Here is a 22,357-nt window from a genome sequence, read left to right as displayed (position 1 = left end):
AAACACTTTGAACCACACTTAACAGAAGAGTGCCTCCAGTCAGCTATTAATTATTCCAAATGTACTAATTTTTAAACCAGTTGTGTGATCCCTAAGTACAACAGTTGAACTATGAAATTTCTCTGCCTCTGTTCAATAAGACAGCAGGCTCAAAGGAAAAGACATTTACTGTTCAGTGTATTTAGATGAGAAGTGGCATATTTTATGGAACAGCTTAGCCTGGACTGAAAAAGTCCTATTGGTGTAGTTCCACCAGCTGCTCTGTAGGAGAAATATGAGACCATATGTTCCTGTAAAGATTTACAGTCTCAGAAACCCTGCATAGGGTTTCTATGAGTTGGAATCACTGGGCTGTTAGCCTGGGCTAGTGTGATGTGAAATGAGACCACAAATTCAGAATTTAATAGTTCAGTGTTTAGCAGAGATGGTGACATGATCATAGTATGTTCACACTCAAAACCATTTTCAAATCCATAAAACATGTCTAAGGTGGAGACTAGAATAGTTGAGAAGAAATAATGACAAGGGAATACAGTTTTAAAGTAGGAAAAGGAAAAATTTGTATTAAAAAAAAAAAAAAGAAATAGTAGCAACTTCATTTATAGCTATGCTTTACAATGAACATCTCTCAAACTGGCAATACTTCAAGCACAGAGCAGATTTAATTGGATGCAGATTGCATATTTACACTCTAATAAAACGTAGAATGGTTTTGTGGGGATACTTACTGCTGGGTACATAATTATTAATCAGTATGTCTATCCAAAATGGTCATGTAAGTAACATGAAAATTCAGATTTGCCTGTTGTTGTCTAAATTCTCTTCAGGACAATATTTTACTATTGAACTACTGAAGTATAGTCAAATTCTAGTAGCAAAAGAAAGAGAAGAAATAAGAAGTGGAGGAGGAGAGAAAAGAATTCTTAATTTCCTTACAGATCAGATACAAAAACACGTCCTTTGAAACATATATGTCTACACTATTGGGATGGCAGCCCAACTTGCAGCTGGACTACTTTTGAGAATATTTTGGGAATTATTATCAATATCAAAGATATACTCAAATTAATCCCTTTTGTTAATAATTTTTAAATCTTGATCCAACCCCAAATACCTTACTTCATTTGGTCTAAAACAATACTGAGGATGCTTAAATCAAGTTTCTATGATCAGGTGCAACTCTGGCTCTTTGGTGGTTAAAACAGTTAATTGTGAGAGAAAAAAATGGAAGAGTGAAATGGCATGTCTAAGTCTGTCACAACAATCCCAAACTTCCACATTCAAAAGCATCTTAATAAACAAAACAATAACAAGCAGTAAAAAATTAACTAAACAACAAAAAACAAGTATTGTTAAGCCAATTCCAATTCATGGTGACCCAAGGAAGTCATATTAGAACTATGTCCTGTAGACTTTTAAATGACTAATGCTTTTGGGAAGAAATCACCACTTATTTACAATAAATGCTTCTCCAGAGACAATCTCATATTAAAGAACTTGCCCCAAATTCAGTATGAACAACATGCTTGTAGTTAAAACTTGGCTCAAAATCCCTATCTTCCAGGACCTCTCTCTTTTTCTTCCCTCACTATCATAAGATCAATTATTCTTACTGATCCTTTTCATGTTTAGGATCCAGTTCACTAAGTCATCTTCCCTCAAAGTTCTTACCTAACAGAGCATCAAGTGAGCATCTTCTTGGCAAACAATATATTCCTTAATAGAAAGTGTTTTATCACAAATTTATCTTTCTACAGAAGGTAATTTGGGGATATTTAATAACTCTGCTCTAATAGGATTTAGCAAGATAAAAAATACATTTGATATCAAGCAACCTACTTGAACTTTTTTTTGTTTATTAAAATTTGCAACTGAATACAAACTCTGCAAGTAGCATCAACATTTGAAAACACAGAGACGTACATCCATGTACATAATTGCATCTACATACAGATACGTACACATACCATATCACTATCTGGTGATCGTGTTAGTGGTGTACCTTGGAGTTGGTTCTGACACCTAGCAACCCTGTATAGGATTTCTGAGGCTGTAAAGAGCTAAGAAGATGTGAGCACAAAATCAGACAGTTCTCAGATACAGAGAGTCTGGTTTCTGTAGTATAGATATCATTGTAAAGATGTGTTGTTGTTGTTAGATACCATTGAGTTAGCACTGACTCATAGTGACCCTAAGCACAACAGAAGGAAGCATGGCCTGGGCTTGCACCAAACTCAAAATCATTGCTACACCTGAACCCATTGCTGCTGGCATTGTGTCACTCTACCTCACTGGGGTCTTCCGTTTTTTCTACCAAACGTGATATAGTTCTCCAGGTATTAGTCTCTCTTGATAATATGTCCAAAGTATAAGAGACAAAGTCTGACTATTCTGACTTCCAAGGAGCTTTCTGGCTGTACTTGTTCTGACACAGATCTGTTTGTTCTTTTGTGTAGATCTAGCATTATATAGATGCAGCATTCACATATTCAGATCACATCTGGTATACTGATATGCTTCTGATCCCTGTAATTTGACACTAACTCACAATCAAAACTCACTGCTGCTGAGTTGATTCTGACTCATAGCAACCCTATAGGAGAGAGTAGAATTGTTCCATAGGGCTTTGAAGGCTGTAAATTTTTACAGAAGAACACTGCCTCATCTTATCCTACAGAGCAGCTGGTGAGTTTAAATGTCAACATTAGCAGCCCGGTTCATAACCCACGGTACCACCAAGACTCCTAAATTTGACTCTGTTGTTTTAGTTAAGTGCCTTTGAATAAGTTCCAACTTATACTGACCCTGTATAGGGTTTCTAAGGAGCAGTTGCTGGGTTTCAAGTGTAGACCTTGCATGTGCAGTTTAGTGCTTATCCTCCAGCTCCACACCAGGAATTCGGCTTACATTTGTTTTATAACCAAAACTCAAAGCTGATTTCCTGTTCTATTAATTTATAATCAATGATTATTTATTAAGCCAGCAATATACAAGGGTACATTCAAAACATATTGCTACTAAGGTTCCAGTTCATATGTGCATGTATCAATTCCAAATAAAACATACTTAACATGTTACAGGGATGAGTGGTTGCCTACAGACAAGTTATTTCAGTAACACATTGTCTTTAGTCTTCTTGTTATTGTTGTTGGGTGCCATCGAGTCGGTGCCACCTCAAAGAAACACTAACACAATAGAACAAAACACTGCCCAATCCTGGGCCAACCTCACAATTGTTGCCATGCTTGGGCCCATTGATGCTGCCATCATGCCTATCCATCTTGCTGATTGTCTTCCTCTTTTTCTCTGACTTTCCACCTTACCAAACATGATATCCTTCTCTAGCAACTGATCACTCCTGACAATAACTTGAAAGTATGAAAGACAAAGGTTGGCCATCCTGGCCTCCAAGGAGCACTCTGGCTGCACTTCTTCCAACATAGATCTGTTGGTTCTTTTGGTAGCCCTTGGCACTTATAATATTATCCTCCAACACCATAACTCAAAAGTAACAATTCTACAATCTTCCTTACTCACTTTCCAGGTTTCGCATGCCTATGAGGTTATTGAAAATACCATGGTGTGGGTCAGGCACACGTTAGTCTTCAAGCTGATATCTTTGCTCTTCAACACTTTAAAAAGATTTTGTGTAGCAGATTTGCCTAATGCAATACCTTGTTTGATTTCTTGACTGCTGTTTCCGTGAGTGTTGATAGTTGATCCAAGAAGAATGAAGTCCTTGACACGTCATTGTTTTCTCCATTGATAAGAATGTTATTTATTGATCCAGTGGTGAGGATTTTTGTTTTCTTTACATTGAGATGCAATCCATACCAAAAGCTATGGTCTTTGTTCTTCATCAGTAAATGTTTTACGTCCTCTTCACTTTCGGCAAGCAAGTTTGTATCATCTGCATATGTTGTTGTTGTTGTTATGTGCCGTGGAGTCGGAACCGACTCATAGCGACCCTGTACAGGGTTTCCGAGGGTGTAAATCTTTACGGGAGTAGAAAGCCTCATCTTTCTCCCGCGGAGCAGCTGGTAGTTTCGAACTGCTGACCTTGCGGTTCACAGCCCAAGTCGTAACCACTACGCTACCAGAGCTCCTTATCATCTGCATATAGTAGGTGGTTAATGAGTTTTCCTCCAATCCTGATGCCACATTTTTCTTCATATAAACCAGCTTCTCAGATTATTTCCTTAGCATACCAGCTGAATAAATATGGTGAAAGAATACAACCCTGTGTCACACCTTTCTTAATTTTAAATCATTCAGTGTTCCCATGTTCTGTTTGAACAACTGCCTCTTGGTACATTCAGATTCCTCATGAGCACAATTAAGTGTTCCAGAATACTCATATTTAACAATGTTGTCCATAGTTTGTCATGATCCACACAATCAAAGGTCTTTGTGTAGTCAGTAAAGCACAGGTAAACATCTTTCTTGTATTCTCTGCTTTCAGCCAAGATCCATTGGACATCAGCAATGATATTCTTCACTCCATGTCCTCTTTTGAATCTAGCTTGAATCTCTAGAAGTTCTCTGTCAATGTATGCTTGCAGCCATTTCTGTATTATCTTTAGTAAAACTTTACTAACATGGGATATCAAAGATACTGTCCAATGATTTCCGCATTCCGTTGGATCACCTCTCTTTGGAATGGGCACAAATACAGATCTCTTCTAATCAGTTGGCCAGATAGTTCTCTTCCAAATTTCTTGGCATAGATGAGTGAGTGTCTCCAGTGACACCTCACTTCCTTGAAAGACTTCCATTTTTATTCCATCAATCCCTGGTGCTTTTTACTTTGCTAATTCCTTCAATGCACCTTGGTCTTCTTCCCTCAGTATTATTGACTCTTGATCATATGCTACCTCTTAAAATGGTTAAACATCAACCTTTCCTTTTAGTACAATGACTCTGGGTATTCCTTCCATCTTCTTTTGATGCTTTCTACATCATTCAATAATTTGCCCAGAAAATCTTTCAATAATGAAAGTTGAAGCTTGAATTCTTTCTTCAGTTCCCCCAGCTTGAGAAATGCTGAGTGTGTTCTTCTCTTTTGGTTTTCTGACTCCAGATCTTTGCACATTTTGTTGTAATATTTGACTTTGTCATCAAGCTGACCTTTGAAATTTTCTGTTCAGCTCTTGTGCCTCCTCATTTCTTCCATTTACTTTAGCATCTCTACACTGGAGAGCAAGTTTCAGTGTCTTTTCTGACATCCATTTTGACCTTATCCTTCTTTCTTGTCTTCTTGATGACTTTTTGCTTTCTTCATTTATGATGTTCTTGATGTCATCCCACAACTCTTCTGGTCTTTGATCTTTAGTGTTTAATGTTTTAAATCTGTTCTTCAGATTACCTCTAAATTCAGGTGGGATATATTCAAGGTCATATTTTGGCTCTCATGGACTTGTTTTCATTTTCTTCAGCTTCAGTTTGAATTTGCATTTGAGCAATTGATGGTCTGTTCCACAATCTGCCTCAGCCTTGTTTCGATTGGTGATAGGGAGCTTTTCCACCATTTCTTTCCACAGATGTAGTCAATTTTATTTCTATGTATTCCATCTAGTGAGGTCCATGTGTACAGTTGTCTCTTATGCTGTCTAAAGAAGGTATTTGAAATGAACAAATCATTGATTTTGCAAAATTCTATCATGTGATTTCCAGCATCACTTCTATCACCAAGGACATATTTTCCAATTACTGATCCTTCCTCTTTGTTCCCTACATTTGCATTCCAATCACCAATAATGATCAATACATCTTGATTGCATTTTTTATCAATTTCAGATTGAAGACGTTGGTAGAATTCTTCTGTTTCATCTTCACTGGCTTTAGTGGTTGGTGCATAAATTTGAAAAATAGTGGTATTAACTGGGCTTCCCTCTAGGCGCATGGATATTATCCTATCACAGACAGCATTGTACCTCATGACTGATCTGGATATTTTCTTTTTGACAATGAATGCAACACCATTCCTCTTCATTTTGTCATTCACGGCATAGTAAACCATGTGATTGTCTGATTCAAAATGGCCAATACCAGTCCATTTCAGCTCACTAATGCATAAGATATTGATGTTTATGCATTACATTTCATTACTGACAATTTCCAATTTTCCTCATTTCATACTTCATACATACATTCCATATTCTGATTATTAATGGATGTTTACAGCTGTTTCTCTTCATTTTGAGTTGGACCCCATCAACAATGGAAGGTCCTATGACCTTTACTCCCAAGGACTTTACTCCATTCACATCATTATGGTTAGCTCTATTTTGAGGAATCAGCTCTTCCCCAATAGCATTTTGAGTGCCTTCCAACCTGAAGGGCTCATTGTCTGGCAATATATCGGACAGTGTTTGTCTGCTATTCATAAGGTTTTAAGGAACTAAATATTTGGAAGTTGTTCATCACGCCTTCTTCCTAGTCTGTCTTTGTCTGGAAGCTAATCTGAAACCTGTCCACCGTGGGTGACACTATTTGTATTTAAAATACCCGTGGCATAGCTTCCAGAATCACAGCAACTCACAAGTCACCACAGTATGACAAACTGACAAAAGAGTGGTGGTTTGTCTTGGTTGTTGTTGTTGTTATGGGCCATCGAGTCAGTACCGACCCATAGTGACCTTATGAACAGCAGAACAAAATAACAGCCATGCTCAGCAACTAAACGAAACATAGGAACCACTTGGTCTTGTACCGCTATAGTCTGGGCTAAGGTATGTACAGTTGTCTTTCAATTTGTTCTAAGGAATATTTACCTTAGCATCTCAGTTGAATTCAGCCAAAATATACTGAACTTCTATTTGGGTTTATTACTTGGATAAATGAAAGAGAAAGAAAAAGAAATAAGAAAGTGAAGATAAGAGAAGGAAACATACCCTCCCAAAAATTATTATGCAATAATTGCTTCTGTGATTTTGCTGTTGTTGTTAAGTGTTGTTGAGTCAGTTCCGACTCATAGCGACCCATATAGGGTTTCCAAGGAGCAGCTGGTGAGTTTGAACTGCAAATCTTGCGGGAGTTCAACTAATTAAATAAAACAACTAGCTTTAAATTTTAACTAACATTAAAGAAGGCAATGAAGTCAAAATCACAGTCACGGGTTTATGTATATTTCATCAGAAAATACATTCCAGACACAAGGAAGTCTTCTGGTCTTCACCACAGGTAAGGCTCAAAGTAGAAAAGCAAGCAAATTCATGCCTGGGCAGCAATCAACTTAAATGAAAATCACTTGAAAGCAACAAATTGTTCCTTATTTTCTTGAAGGAAAATATTTCCCGTTGTAAAAGGTCTAGTATATTCTGATATTAATTAGCTTCTTTGTCTTATTAAAAGGCTCCATCCAGCATGTACTTCTTCCCTCATATGTAATGCTATCCGACTGCTTCGAAAGAACCAGATGTACTTCTTTACTTCCAGGCCTACTGGATAAAACCCACACTTCGCCTTTGGATTATCTGTCCTCTAAGTTGTTGTTGTTGTTAAGTGCCATCAAGTCAATTCTGACCCATAGCGACCCTTTATAGGGTTTCCGAGGAGCAGCTGGTGAATTTGAATCACCAACCTTGCAGGTCAAAAGGCTTTGAAGTCTGGCACATCAACCCACAACGCCATACCAGGACTCCTAGTCCAATTATTTCCCCCAAAATCTGAAGTACCAACCTGAGCTCAGCCCTTGTGAATTAAATAAATGATAATTCAGGTGAAGCATAATGCTTCTGTTTTGCTTAAGTAAAAGACACCATCATAGGTTCCATTCATTAGTGGAGGATTTAGAACTTCTGGCCACTTTTCTCTAAAAGTAAGTTCATGGTTTATGCATTGCTTCATCAGCCAATACACAACACAACCCTCATGCCACTAATCAGAAAAAAGTCACTCCACCAAAAGAAATTGTGGATTACTATGATCTAGGTGCAGTTGGTATTTATTTTTTCACATGGAAGAAAACTCAGTGTGACTGCTCGAAGTTTTGCTTGGTAAATACTGGGGTACTATGTGTAGAATCGATATGCTTATAAAGGCATGAAATGCAATTTAAGGAAGGTCAGTAAGCAGAATGATTCTAAGGGGAAAATCTTTCCTTCAAAGGTGTAACAACATTTAGTCACATATTCTCTTGAAATAACAGATCCCATAGCTGTCCCTCTAGGAAATGTGTTTATGTAAATGAGAACATTCTGTCTTGTGCTACTGAAGTCGCAGAGTGTACCAGATGTTCACAATCCCAAGGCTCAGTTGCATGACGTTGGTAAGAATTTCATAAACCCCAATAATGAAAATCTCCGGCACCTACTGTGTTTCCTTTCCTCTGCCTGAAAAACAAAATATATACACGTTGTATATCACTGTACAGATTTTATTTAAAAATGTAGCTGCCTTTATTTAAAATTATTTAAATTCATTGTCTAATAGTATTTAAGGGGCTTTTGTGGCACTGTGCCAGATTCATATTATTAGAACCTACGCATTTGCAAATGAACCTCTTTCAATTAGTGTTTCAGGAAGCAATTAAACTGTCTAAAGTGTATTAATGAATACACTGGAATTGGGAAGCCTATCCTCCTAATACCCCCATTATTAATGCACCATCTGCTTTGCTGCCTTAGGAGCTTCCAGGATCTCTAACCTCGGGTCCACAAAACCCAATCGTCTGTTCCAAAAGGTCACAGGAGTAAATGTCTATAATCAGGATCAATATTATATACAGTATGTGGATACTAAATATAGATTAAATGCATACATTTTTCTCAGATTTTTTACAGATGCAAATGAAGATGCATGTTGGTTCCTTTTTACTTTCTTTCTGTGTTACGTGTCAAAACTCTAACATCTCTGTGAATATACGCTGACATCCGATATTTCTACTAAAAGCATAAGTGCTGTATGCAGAAGTCATGATTTTTAAGGATATCATTAGGAACTCAGATGAGGTTGTCTTTTTTCATTAATGAAGGATGTAATTTGCTGCTGTGGTTCAGCTTTTATCACAGGGAGTGGTCCAGGTGCTACGACATTTGTAAGTGTCTCTTTCTAATAATCTCCCCAGAGTCCACACTACAAGATAGGGTTCTGAAGAGGCTTACATTTTACTGAGATCTTTATTGTTGGCTTTATGACCATGAAGTTACAGGATACAGACTCTATCTGTGAGAGGATAGAGATGAGGACAGGGAAGATCTGGTGCTTGAGTATCTCTTTTCTCTATGCTTGAAAGTCAGCAAGCCATCAATAATCACACTGACTTGAGTGATGAACTGGTGTTGAAGAAGTCAAAAGGGAAGAGGAAAATTCAGTTTCTGCTTTTACACAGTTCAGAAACTAGTAGAGATTAGAGAAAACAGACCCAAGAAAAACTGTAAGCTAAAATAGGGAGGTCATTTTGAAGTGGAGGAGTCAAGAAGGAACTGAAAGAAAAGGAGGACCACCTACAGTATGTAGGATTTAAGAAAGTAAACAGCACAGAAAAACTTCCCTGAGAACTCTGGACTTTTCTAAATATCATCATAATTATAAATATGTCTGACTTTCCTCCTGGTTTATAAGATTTGAAAACAGGAACCATGCTGATTTGGGAAACTTTTTATTACTAGACCCTTGTTTGACACTAGGTATATAGTGGGTGTTATGTAATTCTGGGTTGAATAACTGAATGACAGAGTTAATGATGGAGGTGTCCTGGTGTGGTGCTGTAGTATTGGACTGCTGACTACAACATTGGTGGCTCAACTCCACCTGCTGCTTCTCAGAAACCCCTTAAGGTCACTGTGTGTCAGAACTTACTTGACACTTAAAACAACATGTAAAATAGTGATGGAGAAATCAGGAAAGTACGAAAGGCAGAGATAAACTTGGTCAGCCAAAGATGGAAAGGCAATTCTGTTGACCACTAGAATGGGAGTAAGGTGCTTTAGAAGAATCTGTGGAATCTTAGGAAGTCACTTCAGCTTCTTAGGCTAGGAACTGGGGATGTTTACGACAGTTAATTTGGTCATAGATTTGCCATGTACTCTTTTAACATGTGCATTTCCACATAGGGCAGTGTCCTCAAGACCCAATACACCCTCTTCTTATTTCCCAATATGGTTAGTTTCCAAAAGACCAAGTTGTTATATGAAAATTGCTGTTATGGGAAAATGGAGGATGACTACTGCAGATCATAAAATGGAGACAGTATACATCATTGTATAACTGCCAAATTACTTTATTACATAATCACCAAACCACTGAGAAATATGGCATAGTCAAGTTGACATATGACATTAGCCATCACAGCAAACACTACTCTTGCCTTCTACTTCAGCATTTATTTGCCAGAAAATGCATCATTCATTAATGCTCAAAACTGTCATAGAGTAGGCTTTTTACTATTTTCCTAAATACAGAATATCAAAATGTGAGCTAGTCTATAAATGAGAAGAAGGTACATGTAAGATATGGAAAATATACACAGAACTCCTCCTGATACATGATCACCATCAGGTGCCTTTGTCATGTCTTCACCCTCTGATGGCTATGGTCACTAGCAATGTAAAGTGACAGAGAGTTACTTTAATGTAGGAAATCTGCTCCATTATTCAACTGTTTTTAGAAATGTGCATTACAGAGGGAGACTATGTCTTGAAGAGAAAGCAAGCATAGCATGATGAGAAGGTGAAAGAAGTTGTGTGAAGAAAAATGAACTAGCATTTGCTTAAGTGAAATCTATGTGTGCTGGGCTCTGTGCTATATACGTCAAATGCCAAAATTCACCCAGGTGGATGTTATAAACCCCGGTTTACATAGAAGACAATGAGGCTCAGAAATATGCAGTCATCTTTCCAGAACCATGCATCTAGCAAGCAAGGAAGCTGAGTCTGACCCAGGTCAAATTGGCTCCAAAATCTGTGTGCATTTTTGATTTCATCAAATTGCCTCTTATTCTGAAAACAATATAAAAACAACACCCTCTTCTGTGACCATATATATCCTCCTTTATTCTTGTCCTTTCCATACCTGGCCCATTAAATGACCTGGCTCACTCATCCTCTGCCTAACAGATGGCACATAAAAGCTGGCATCAGACAACAAATATTTGCCAAGTAACTTCCCAGGTTATTTTTATCTTGCATATTATCTATTATTAATTTTATGACTGCTCCCTAATTCCTCAGTGTGGCACTGTAGGATCAACACTGGACTGCTAACCATAAGATCATCAGTTCAAATCCTCCAACTGCTCCTTGATACCCTTTACAGGGTCTCTATGACTTGGAACCAATGAGACAGCAGTTAATAACAACAACTTCTTCAGGTCTGACTCATTAGCACTGGTTTGCTGGCCATTGGGTACTTGCCATTCCCTCACCTTAACTTGCTTCTCTAAAGTCCCCTACATTGATCAGGGAGACCCTTCACCCCCATGCTCATTCCTGCTGTTGCTGCTGTGTGCCTTAGAGTTGGCTCTGACTCATAGCAAACCTGTTTTGGGTTTCCAAGGCTATAAATTGTCACGGGAGCAGAAAACCTCATCTTTCTCCTATAGGCCAGCTGGTAGATTCAAACTGCTGACTTTATGGTTGGCAGTCCAACGTGTAACCCACTACAGCCTCAGGACTTCATTCATTCTTATGAATGAAGCTTCTTTTACTTAACTCAACACCTAAGCCAGTCCTTAAATTTTCTCATAAAACAATAAAGGAAGCGTGAGCAGGCATGTAGAATAATAGAATAGGATCCAGGCAAGCTGGAATTTAATACTATAATTGCTGTTGTTAAGTGCCATAGACTCATAGCAACCCAGTATACGGTTTCTAAGGAGCAGCTGGTATATTTGGATCACCGACCTTGTGGTTCAAACCAACCTTGCAGCTCTGTGTTTACTGATAATGTAGTTTGGAGACAGGCACTAGTTTCCCAACACTATAAATGTAAGAATGTTGCACACAGGACATGTGAGGTTCCTTCTGGAACTAATAGTGTATTATTCCTTGATGAAATAAATGTATAAAATAAAAACCTTCATAACAACTCCAACAACTCTGTTTGCACTTTGCTGCCATTTCTATAAAGGACATTGGTAATTCACCAGACAATTGTATCTCTTTCATGTACTTCTTTGGTTTAAGAGAGGGGAAAAAAATCAGCTTTGAGACAATAACTCATACTGCTTTAATTTTTGCAATAGCAGACATTAGGAAATGTAAAACAGTCTAGTCTGTAAGTATTAAAGGAAAAGAGTAGGTGAACTAGAAAGGAGGCTTCTGCTGAAAGACTTACAAGTTGAAGGTACCCTGTGTAGACACATTCCCTCATTTCACTTTTGTTTATGTTTCTGTCAATATGCCTTTGCATGAAATACACAATATTTCCATGTTTTCAAACAAGCATTTATTTTCAGTACCCAGTCCATGCACACTCTCAGTACAAACAAGAGATGAATTAAGAACTTAAGGGGAAGAGGCGGGGCTTGATGGCGGCTAAAGTGGAGGTGCAATGTGAGGTTTGTTGTCAACAATACCACAGAACACCAGGCAAAGCAGATTCAAGGCGGAGCTCCAAAACTCAGAACCACATAAATAGGAATATTTAAAAGGTTTGAAAGCTTATAGCTAGTGGAACTTGTAGCAAAAGTAAGAAATGGCGTACTTTTGAATTTGCTGGGCTCAGCGACCTGGAGCTGCGGACAACTTGGGTGAGACCAAATAGCAAGATTAAGCGGAGGGAGCAGACACACCATGGAAAAATGCTGCGGGAACCTTGGAGTAAAGGTAAACAATACACTTTGTCGGTTTTGCTTTGTTCTGATTTTCCTGGTTTTTTTTGGTATCTTCGACAACTTCAGTATTTCTCCATCTATATGGATGATTTTTATTAGTCCAGTGGGGCAAATTTTTGTTTTCTTTACATTTAGGTGCAACCCATACTGAAAGCTGTGGCCTTTAGTATTCATCAGTAAGTCTTTTAAGTCCTCTGTCTTCTGAGTCCTGGTGTGGCTCTATAGGCTAATGTGTCTGACTGCAAAGTTGTTTGAACTGCAAGGTTGGTGGTTCAAACTCATCAGCTACTCCTTGGTAAACCCTATACAGGGTTGTTATGGGTCCAAATAAACTCAACAGCACTTAACAACAACATGCTTTCAGCAAGCAAAGTTGTATCTTTTGCATATCACAGGTGTTAATGAGTCTTCCTCCAATCCTGATGCCACATTTTTCTTCATATAATCCAGTTTCTCTGATTATTTGCTCAGTGTACAGATTAAATAAGTATGGGGGAAGAATATAACCCTGGCCCATACCTTTCCTGATTTCAAATGATTCAGTGTCCCCTTGTTCTAGTGAAACAACTGTTTCTTGGTCTCTGTACAGGTTCCTCATGAGCACAATTAAGTGTTACAGAATATACATTCTCTTCAATGTTACCCATAGCTTGCAATGATCCACAAAGTCAAAGTCTTTGCATAGTCAATAAATTGCAGGAATACATATTTCTGGCATTCTCTGCTTTCAGCCAATGACATCAGCATTGACATTCCTTGTTCCACATCCTCATCTGAGTCCAGTTTGAACCTCTGATAGTTCACTGTCAATGTACTGTAAAAAATTAAACATAATTTTTAATTATCTTTAGCAAAATTTTACTTGCCTGTGATATTAATGATCCTGCCCAATGATATCCACATTCCACTGGGGCACCTCTCTTTGGAATAGGCACAAATATGGTTCTCTTCCATTCAGTTGGCCAGGTAGATGTCTTCCAAATGTCTTGCCATAGATAAGTGTGTACCTCCAGTGCTGCATCAGATTTTGAAAGATTTCATTGTGTATTCATTCCATCAATTCCTGGAGCCTTTTTCTCCTCAAATGCCTCCAGTGCACCTTGGACTTCTTCCTTCAATACCACTGGCTATTGTTCTTATGTTAACTCCTTCAATGGTTGAGTATTGTATTTCTTCCATCTTGTTTTGATGCTTTTTACATCATTCAATATTTTGCACATAGAATCTCCTCTACTGCAAGTTGAGGCTTGAGTTCCTTCCTCAGTTCTTTCAGCTTATGAAATTCTGAGCATTTTTCCCCATTTGTTATTCTAACTCCAGATCTTTGCACATTTATTATAATATTTGACTTTGTCTTCTCAAGCTGACCTTGAAAAATTTTGTTCAGCTCTTTTACCTCTTAATTTCTTCCAATTGCTTTAATGTCTCTATGCTGTAGAGCAAGTTTCAGACTTTTCTGACATTCATTTTAGTCTTTCTTCCTTCTTAATGATCTTTTGCTTTCTTCTTGTGTGATGTTTTTGATGTCATCCCCAAACTCTTCTGGTTTTCAGTCATTACTGTCTAATGCATCAAATCTTGAGAAGATCTTGAAATACAGGATGGATGTGTTCGACGTTATATTTTGGTTGTTGTGAACTTGTGTTAATTTTCTTCAGCTTCAGTTCGATTGTTTGTTCCACAGTTGGCCCTCGGCCTTGTTTTAGTTGATGGGATGTAGCTGCTCCCTCTTATCTTCCCACAGATGTAGTCAATTTGATTTCTGTGTATTCCACCAGCTGAAGCCCATGAATATAATCATATTTTATGTTGTTTAAAAAGATATTCGCAATGAAGAAGTCATTGGTCTTGCAAAATTCTATCATGCAACCTTCACCAAGGCCACATTTTCCAACTATTGATTCTTCTTTGGTTCCAATCTTTGCATTCCAACAGCTAGTAATTACCAATATATCTTGATTGCATGTTTGACCAATTTCATACTGAAGAATTTAGTAGAATTTTTTCAGTTTCATCATCAGGGGCTTTAGTGCTTGATGCATAATTAGAATAATGGTGATTTTAACTAGTCTTCTTTGAACATGTATGGATATTATACTATCACAGACAGCATTATATTTCAATATAGATCTTGAAGTGTTCTTTTTGATGATGAAAGTGACACCATTCCTCTTCAATTTGTCATTCCCGACATAGTAAGCCATGTGATTGTCAGATTCAAAATGGCCAATTCCAGTCCATTTCAGCTCACTATTGTCTAGGATATATATGGTTATCCATTCCATTTCATTTCTGAAAGCTTCTAATTTTCCTAGATTCATAATTGAGATGTTCCATATTTAATTATTAATTGATATTTGCAGTCATTTCACTTCATTTTGAGTTGTGCCCCTTCAACAAATGAAGGTCCTGAAAGCATTACTCAATTTGTATCATCACAGTCAACTCTACTTTGAGGAGGCAACTCTTCTCCATTCATATTTTGAGAGCCTTCCAAGCTGAGGAGTTCATCATCAAACACTATATCTGACAATATTCTGGTGCTTTTCATCATGTTTCACAGTTCAATTTCTGGTGCTCTCTGAAAGTGTTTCACTGCTATCTATAAGGTGTTCAGTGACTAAATTTTCAGAAGTAGTCTCCTCTCCTTTTCCTGAGAGTATCCTAGTCTGTAAGCTCCTCTGAAACCTATCTATAATGGGTGACCCTGGCAGTCTTTGAAATACTGGTGGGATAGCTTCCAGCATTTCCACCAACAGGCAAACCACCATAGTGTGACAAAATGACTTATACAATTGGTGTTCTGACTCATAGTAACCCTCTGTAAGGTTTCTAGGAGCAGCTTGTGGGTTTTGAACCTCTGACCTTAACAGTATCAGTTCTGTATTTATCCTTCAGTGCCTCACCAGGATTCCATATATCCTAATTTGTTGTTATGAAGTGTCGATATGTCAGTTCCAACTCATAGGACCCTGTATAGGGTTTCAGAGGAGCAGCTGATGGGTTTGAACTGCTGACCTTGTGGTTTGCAGTCCAATGCTGATCCTACAATGCCACACCAGAAGTCCATATAGCCTAATATTGTTGTTTTTAAGTGCTATCGAGTCAGTTCTGACCCATAAAAACCCTGCAAAGGGTTTCTGAAGAGCTGCTAAGAGCTTGAACTGCCGACGTTGCAATACAGCACATTTACCCACAGCACCACACCAGGACTCCATATGTCCTAACTATTGTTGTTAAGTGCCGTTGAGTCAAGTCCAACCTATAGTGATCTGCATAGAGTTTCCAAGAAGCAGTTGGTGAGCTTGAACTGCCGACCTTGAGGTTCAAACTGACTTTGCAGTCCAACACATTAACCCATAGCTCCACACCAGGACTCCTATATTGTAACAGCACCTCATTAATAGAAAGTTGTGGGGCTGTAAGATCAGCATTGCACTGTGAACCACAAGGTCAGTAGTTCAAACTCCCTAGCTGCTACTCAGCAACCCTATATAGGCTCGCTATGAATCAGAACTACTTGATGGCACTTAACAACAACAATGGAATAGTAATCTGGCTAGCAACTTGGAAAACATACGCTTTGTTCCCAATTTGATACCATCCTCAATTTTCTTACATCTTTAAAAAAAAAAAAAAAAAACTATTGAAGTTCCACCTCTTTTATGAAGTATCTCCTAAATAATTAAGATGAGCAACTATTCGGCTTTGCCAGAATGCCTGAAAGTTCCACATGCAGGAATCCCCTCAGTTCCAGGCAAATTAGGACAGGTGGTGTCCTAGCTCCATACCCCTCCCTATGAACATATTGTTATTGTTGTTTAGTGCCTCCGAGTTGATTCCAACTCATAGCAACCTTGTATAGGGATTCCAAGGAACATCTGATGGCTTTGAACTGACCTTGTGGATTTCAGTCCAGTGCTCATACTGCAGCACCATACCACAACATACAGTTCCTAGAAATCACCTTTTCATACCGATTTTATTACCTCAGATGCACTTGAATTCCACACAGTGGAAGTGCTTCCTGATGACTGCAGAAGAGCACAGTTGTTTGTGTATTCTTTTACATGGTTTTAGATCCCAGGGCCACCATTCCTTGATTACGTTGGCCAGAAAGTATTTAATTATGTTTGCTAGAGTTTTATGTTCCATCAATCCAGTGACAGGAGTTTGTATTGGGTGGGCCAGCAGAACAAGGCTTATTTCACAACTAATGATTAAAGATGTTTTTAAATCAGTAACATTTACTAATTTTCAGACATTTAATTTATCTGTCACCAATCAATCACAAACAAGTGTTTATTGAGATATTTTTTGCTTGGCTCATGTAGGCAGGAGCTTTGGCACAGTCTGGTTGTCTGAATTGAACAAACAGTATCAGTTTCATTATTTCTGAAATGGAAATAATCTTATCTACTTTACAAGAAAGCTATGTAAACAAAGATGTGTGAAAGTAACTCTCATGGTGTCTTCCAAATATTACTAAATTAAATAAACAAACTAGACTTGTACTCAGTATAATGAAGGACACAAAAGAATAATAAAATACAAATCTCCAAGGTCTAGTCAGAGATGCAAGGGCTCTACCATCTTTACCTAGGAATATTCATCCTTACCCATAGCTTCAGTTACTGAAATTTAAGCCTCTCACTTCATAGAGCTAGCAAAGTCCCACCTTGGAACTCTCAATCCATACATATGCTGAACTACACTTAGATTACAGAAAATGACATTAAACTCATAGGCTCAAGATGAAAACTATGAGCTCTTCCATCTGAAATCTGGGTATTTTCCATTCTCTTCTGTAAATCACATCATTATCCATCTATTGGACATATCAGAAACCCTGGAGAAATACTTCACATATTCCTTTCCTTAACCCCAAACCCATGCCATCATTAAGTTCCATTCCCTTTTTCTCCAAAATCATTCCACTTACTCAATATCTATCACCATCAGCCTGGCCTCAGCTGCCAACATTTCTTTCCTAGATTATTTCAGTAACTTTCTAAATGGGCTCTCCAAAAGCTATGTCCCCTCTAATCTAATCTTCTGTTAGGTACACAATAAACTTTGAAAGACAAAACTAAGGCTATGTCCCTACCCTGCACCAAAGACCTAAATAGAGTAAAGGCAACAATTTTGTTCATAAAGATCACAATTCTTGACAACATCTACAATACATTGCCATGTTCTATGGTCTTGTCTCACAGCACGTACCCCAAGTCTCCAAATCATATTTAATATGAACCTTATTTCAATCATTGGTGTTGCACCTACTGTTCTACATGGCAAGCTTCCAGACAAAGACAGACTAGGAAGGAGAGACAGACTACTTCCAAATATTTACTCACTGAAATCCTTAAGAATAGCAGTGAAACACTGTCAGGACCAGATTACTGGGTATTGAAACATGACAAAGAGCAACAGAATATTGTTAGATATAGTGCCAAAAGATGAGGCCCTCAGGTTGGAAGGCACTCATAATGTGACTGGGGAAGAGCTAACTCCTCAAAGTAGAGTTGACCGTGATAACATGAATGGAGTAAAGCCCAAGAGAACTTTATTTACTGAAGGGGCACAACTCAAATGAAGAGAAATAGCTGTAAACATCCATTAATATTTGGAACATGAAATGTACAAAATATTAAAGTACAAAAATTGGAAATTGTCAAAAAGTAAATGGAACACATAAACATGGATATCCTAGGCATTAGTGAGCTGAAATGGACTGGTATTGGCCATTTTGAATCTGGCAATCCTGTTTAGTATGCCGGGAATGACAAATTGAAAAGGGACAGTGTCGCCTTCATCATCACAAAGATCATACCCATATATTTCATGAAGTACAGTGCAATCTGTGATAGGATAATATTCACGCACCTGTGAGGAAGACCAATTAACGCCACTATTATTCAAATTTACATGCCAACCACTAAAGCCTGTGATGATGAAATTAAAGAATTCTACCAACTTCTTCAGTCTGAAATTGATCAAACCTTCAATAAAGATGTACAGATAATTACTGGCAATTGGAATGGAAAGGTTGGAAAGAAAGAGGAAGGATTAGTGGCTGGAAACTATGGTCTTGGTGATAGAAATTATGCTGGAGATCACACATGATACAATTTTGCAAGACCAATAACTTGTTAATTGCAAATATCTTTTTAAACAACATAAAAGATTACTACACACATGAACTTTCCAGAAGGAATACACAGAAATCAAATTGACAACCTCTGTGGAAAGAAACAGTCCAAGAGCTCCATATCATCAGCCAAAACCAGACTAGGTGCAGACTGTGGAATAGGCTCCTATGCAAATAAAGGCTGAAGCTGAAGAAAATTAAAACATGTCCACAAGAGCCAAAATAAGACCTTGATTATATCCCACCTAAATTTAGAGATCATCTGAGGAACAGATTTGATGCATTAGAAACTAAATAACAAAGACTGATGAATTGTGGGATGATACCAAGAACATCATACAGGAAGAAGGTAAAGGGTCATTAAAAAAACAAGGAAGAAGGAAAAGGCTAAAATAGATGTCTGAAGAAACATTGAAACTTGCTCTCCAGTGTAGACATGCTAAAGCAAATAGAAGAAGTGAGGAGGTACAAGAGCTCAACAGAAAATTTCAAAGGTCAGCTCAAGAAGACAAAGTCAAATATTATTATGAAATGTGCGAAGACCTGAGGTTCAAAAACCAAGAAGGGAGAACATGCTCAGCATTTCTCAAGCCCAGGAAACTGAAGAAAAAATTCAAACTGAAGGATTCTCTGGACAAATTATTGAATGTTGCAGAAAGTATGAAAAGAAGATGGAAGGAATAAATAGAATCACTGTACCAAAAAGAAATGGCCTATGTTCAACCATTTCAACAAGAAGCATGTGATCAAGAGCAAATGATCCTGAAGGAAGAAGTCCAAGGTGCATTGAAGGCATTGGCAAAGAATAAGGCACCAGGAATTGATGGACTACAAACTGAAATCTTTCAACAAACTGATGTGGCATGGGAGACACTCACTTATCTATGCCAAGAAATTTGGAAGACAACTACCTGACCAACTGACAAGAAGAGATTCGTATTCGTGTCCATTTCAAAGAGAGGTGAACCACAGAAAGCAAAAATCACTGGACAATATCATTGATATCCCAAGTGAGTAAAGTTTTACTAAAGGTAATACAAAAAAGACTGTAGCCAGATGTTGACAGAGAAATTCCATTGGCTGTTGCCAGATTCAGAAGAGACTGTGGATCAAAGGCTATCATTGCTGATGTTAGATGGATCTTGACTGAAAGCAGAGAATACCAGAAAGATGTCTACCTATACTTTGTATTGACTAGACAAAGAACTTCAATTGTATGGATCATGACAAGCTATGGACACCATTGTGAAGTATGAGTATTTCAAAACACTTAATTGTGCCTATGAGAAACTTTTACATAGACAAAGAGGCAGTTGTTCCAACAGAACAAGGAAACACTGAATGATTTAAAACTAGGAAAGGTGTATGTCAGAGTTGAATTCTTTAATCATACTTATTCAATCTGTATGTTTAGATAATCAGATAAAATGGATTATATGAAGAAAAAGGTGGCATCACAATTGAAGGAAGACACATTAACAACCTGCAACATGCAGATGATGCAACCTTGCTTGCTGAAAGTGCAGAGGACCTAAAATACTTACTGATGAAGATCAAAGACACAGCCTTCAGTATGGATTAAATCTCAATGTAAAGAAAACAAAAATCCTCTTCACTGGACCAATAAACATCATCCATATAAATGGAGAAGAGTTTTAAGTTGTCAAATATTTCATTTTGTTCGAATCAACCATCAACACTCATGGAAGTAGCAGTCGAGAAATAAAAAGAAGTATTGCTTTGGGGAAATCTTCTGCACAAGACCTCTTTAAAGTGTAGAAAAGCAAAGATGTCAGTTTGAGGACTAAGGAATGCTGTACCCAAGCCATGGTATTTTCAATAACCTCATGTGCATGCAAAAGTTGTACAGTGAATAAGGAACACCATGTAAGAATTGATGCATTCGAGTTATAGTGTTAGAGGAGATTATTAAAAGTACCACGGGATGCCAAAAGAACAAACAGATCTGTGTTGCATGAAGTACAGTCAGAGTGTTCCTTGGAAGCCAGGATGGCCAGACTTCATCTCTGATACTTCAGCCATATTATCTGGAGGGACAAGTCACTGGAGAAGGATACCATGTTTGGTAGAGATTCAGAGAAAAATAAGAAGACTCCCAAGAGATGGATTTGCACAGTAGTGGCAGCAATGGGCTCCAATGTAGCAATGATGGTGAGATTGGTCCAGGACCGAGAAGTGCTTCATTCTGTTGTGTATAGGGTCACTATGAGTTGGCACCTAATAACAATATATGTATGTGAAAGTTGGATAATGAATAAGGAAGACCCTAGATGAATTGATGCATTTGTGTTATGGTTTTGGAGAAGAATATTTAAAGTAGCACTGACTGACAAAAGTACTAGAAAACCTGTGTCGTAAGATGTGTAGCCAGAATGCTCCATAGAAGCAAGGATAGTGAAACTTCGTCTTTCTACTTTGGACATATTTTCAGAAGGGATCAGTTCCTAGAGAAGCACATTATTCTTGATCAGTTAAAAAGAGGAAGATCCCTACTGAAGTGGATTGGCTCAGTGGCAGCAGCAATGGGCTTGACTGTTGCAGTGGTTGTGAGGATGGTGCAGGACTGAACAGTGTTTATTTTTCTTTTGCAAAAGATCATTTTGATTTGGAACCCACCTATTTGCATCTTAAAACAGCAACAAAATAAGTTGAGTGGAATTGTTTTCCAGGTATTGACCCCAACTGGTCAAAGGGATTGGAGGCTGGAATTATCATTTCATATTCAGAGAACAGTGAAGAGACCAAATAACCTACCAATAGAAGGATGGCATAAAAGTTATGTATATATAATGGTTAAGTATGAGACCAAAGGAAAGGCAGGATACTTAGTTCAGATTTTATAGTGATGCACATAATCTGTTTTAATCTCCAACTGTGGTTGATTATTCTAGTAGGTATTTTAAATTTAAACAAGAACTGAAAGTTTCCTGGGTGGACAATGATAACCAAACACTGTGATCAGTTTGTTTGGTTTACTCTATGGAGACAAATGACTCTATGTTTCCCTGCCAGACACATTATTAACTGTACTGGTATTTTATTTCTAAATCTGGATTATCTGAGTCCACGCAAAGAGGAAGCATTGAGAAGAGGTCTTGCCTCAGGCCACTGACTACCTGACATTTCAAAAATGAAGAATCATTGCCTCAGAAATATGTCAAGTGCTTGTTCTTCTATAACACAGTCAGAAAACTGTTATAGTAAAACTCAAAGGTAAATTTGTCCAATCTTCTAACTTGCCACAGATACAAGAAATTATATTTCAGGCATTTAAAATGATTAAAGTTCATTCCTGTCTTGGTCTTGCATAAAGATACCTAGATACACCTACTAGCATCAAACTAGCATCCAGTACTGCTCTCTAAAGGGATGGCAGAGACTACATTTTCTTATATGAAGGGCTTAAGCAG

Source organism: Chrysochloris asiatica, unplaced genomic scaffold, assembly GCF_000296735.1.
Source record: "Chrysochloris asiatica unplaced genomic scaffold, ChrAsi1.0 scaffold00016, whole genome shotgun sequence".
Lineage (NCBI taxonomy): Eukaryota > Metazoa > Chordata > Mammalia > Afrosoricida > Chrysochloridae > Chrysochloris > Chrysochloris asiatica.
The sequence above is the reverse complement of the archived record's forward strand: the minus strand, read 5'-3'. Positions refer to the sequence as shown.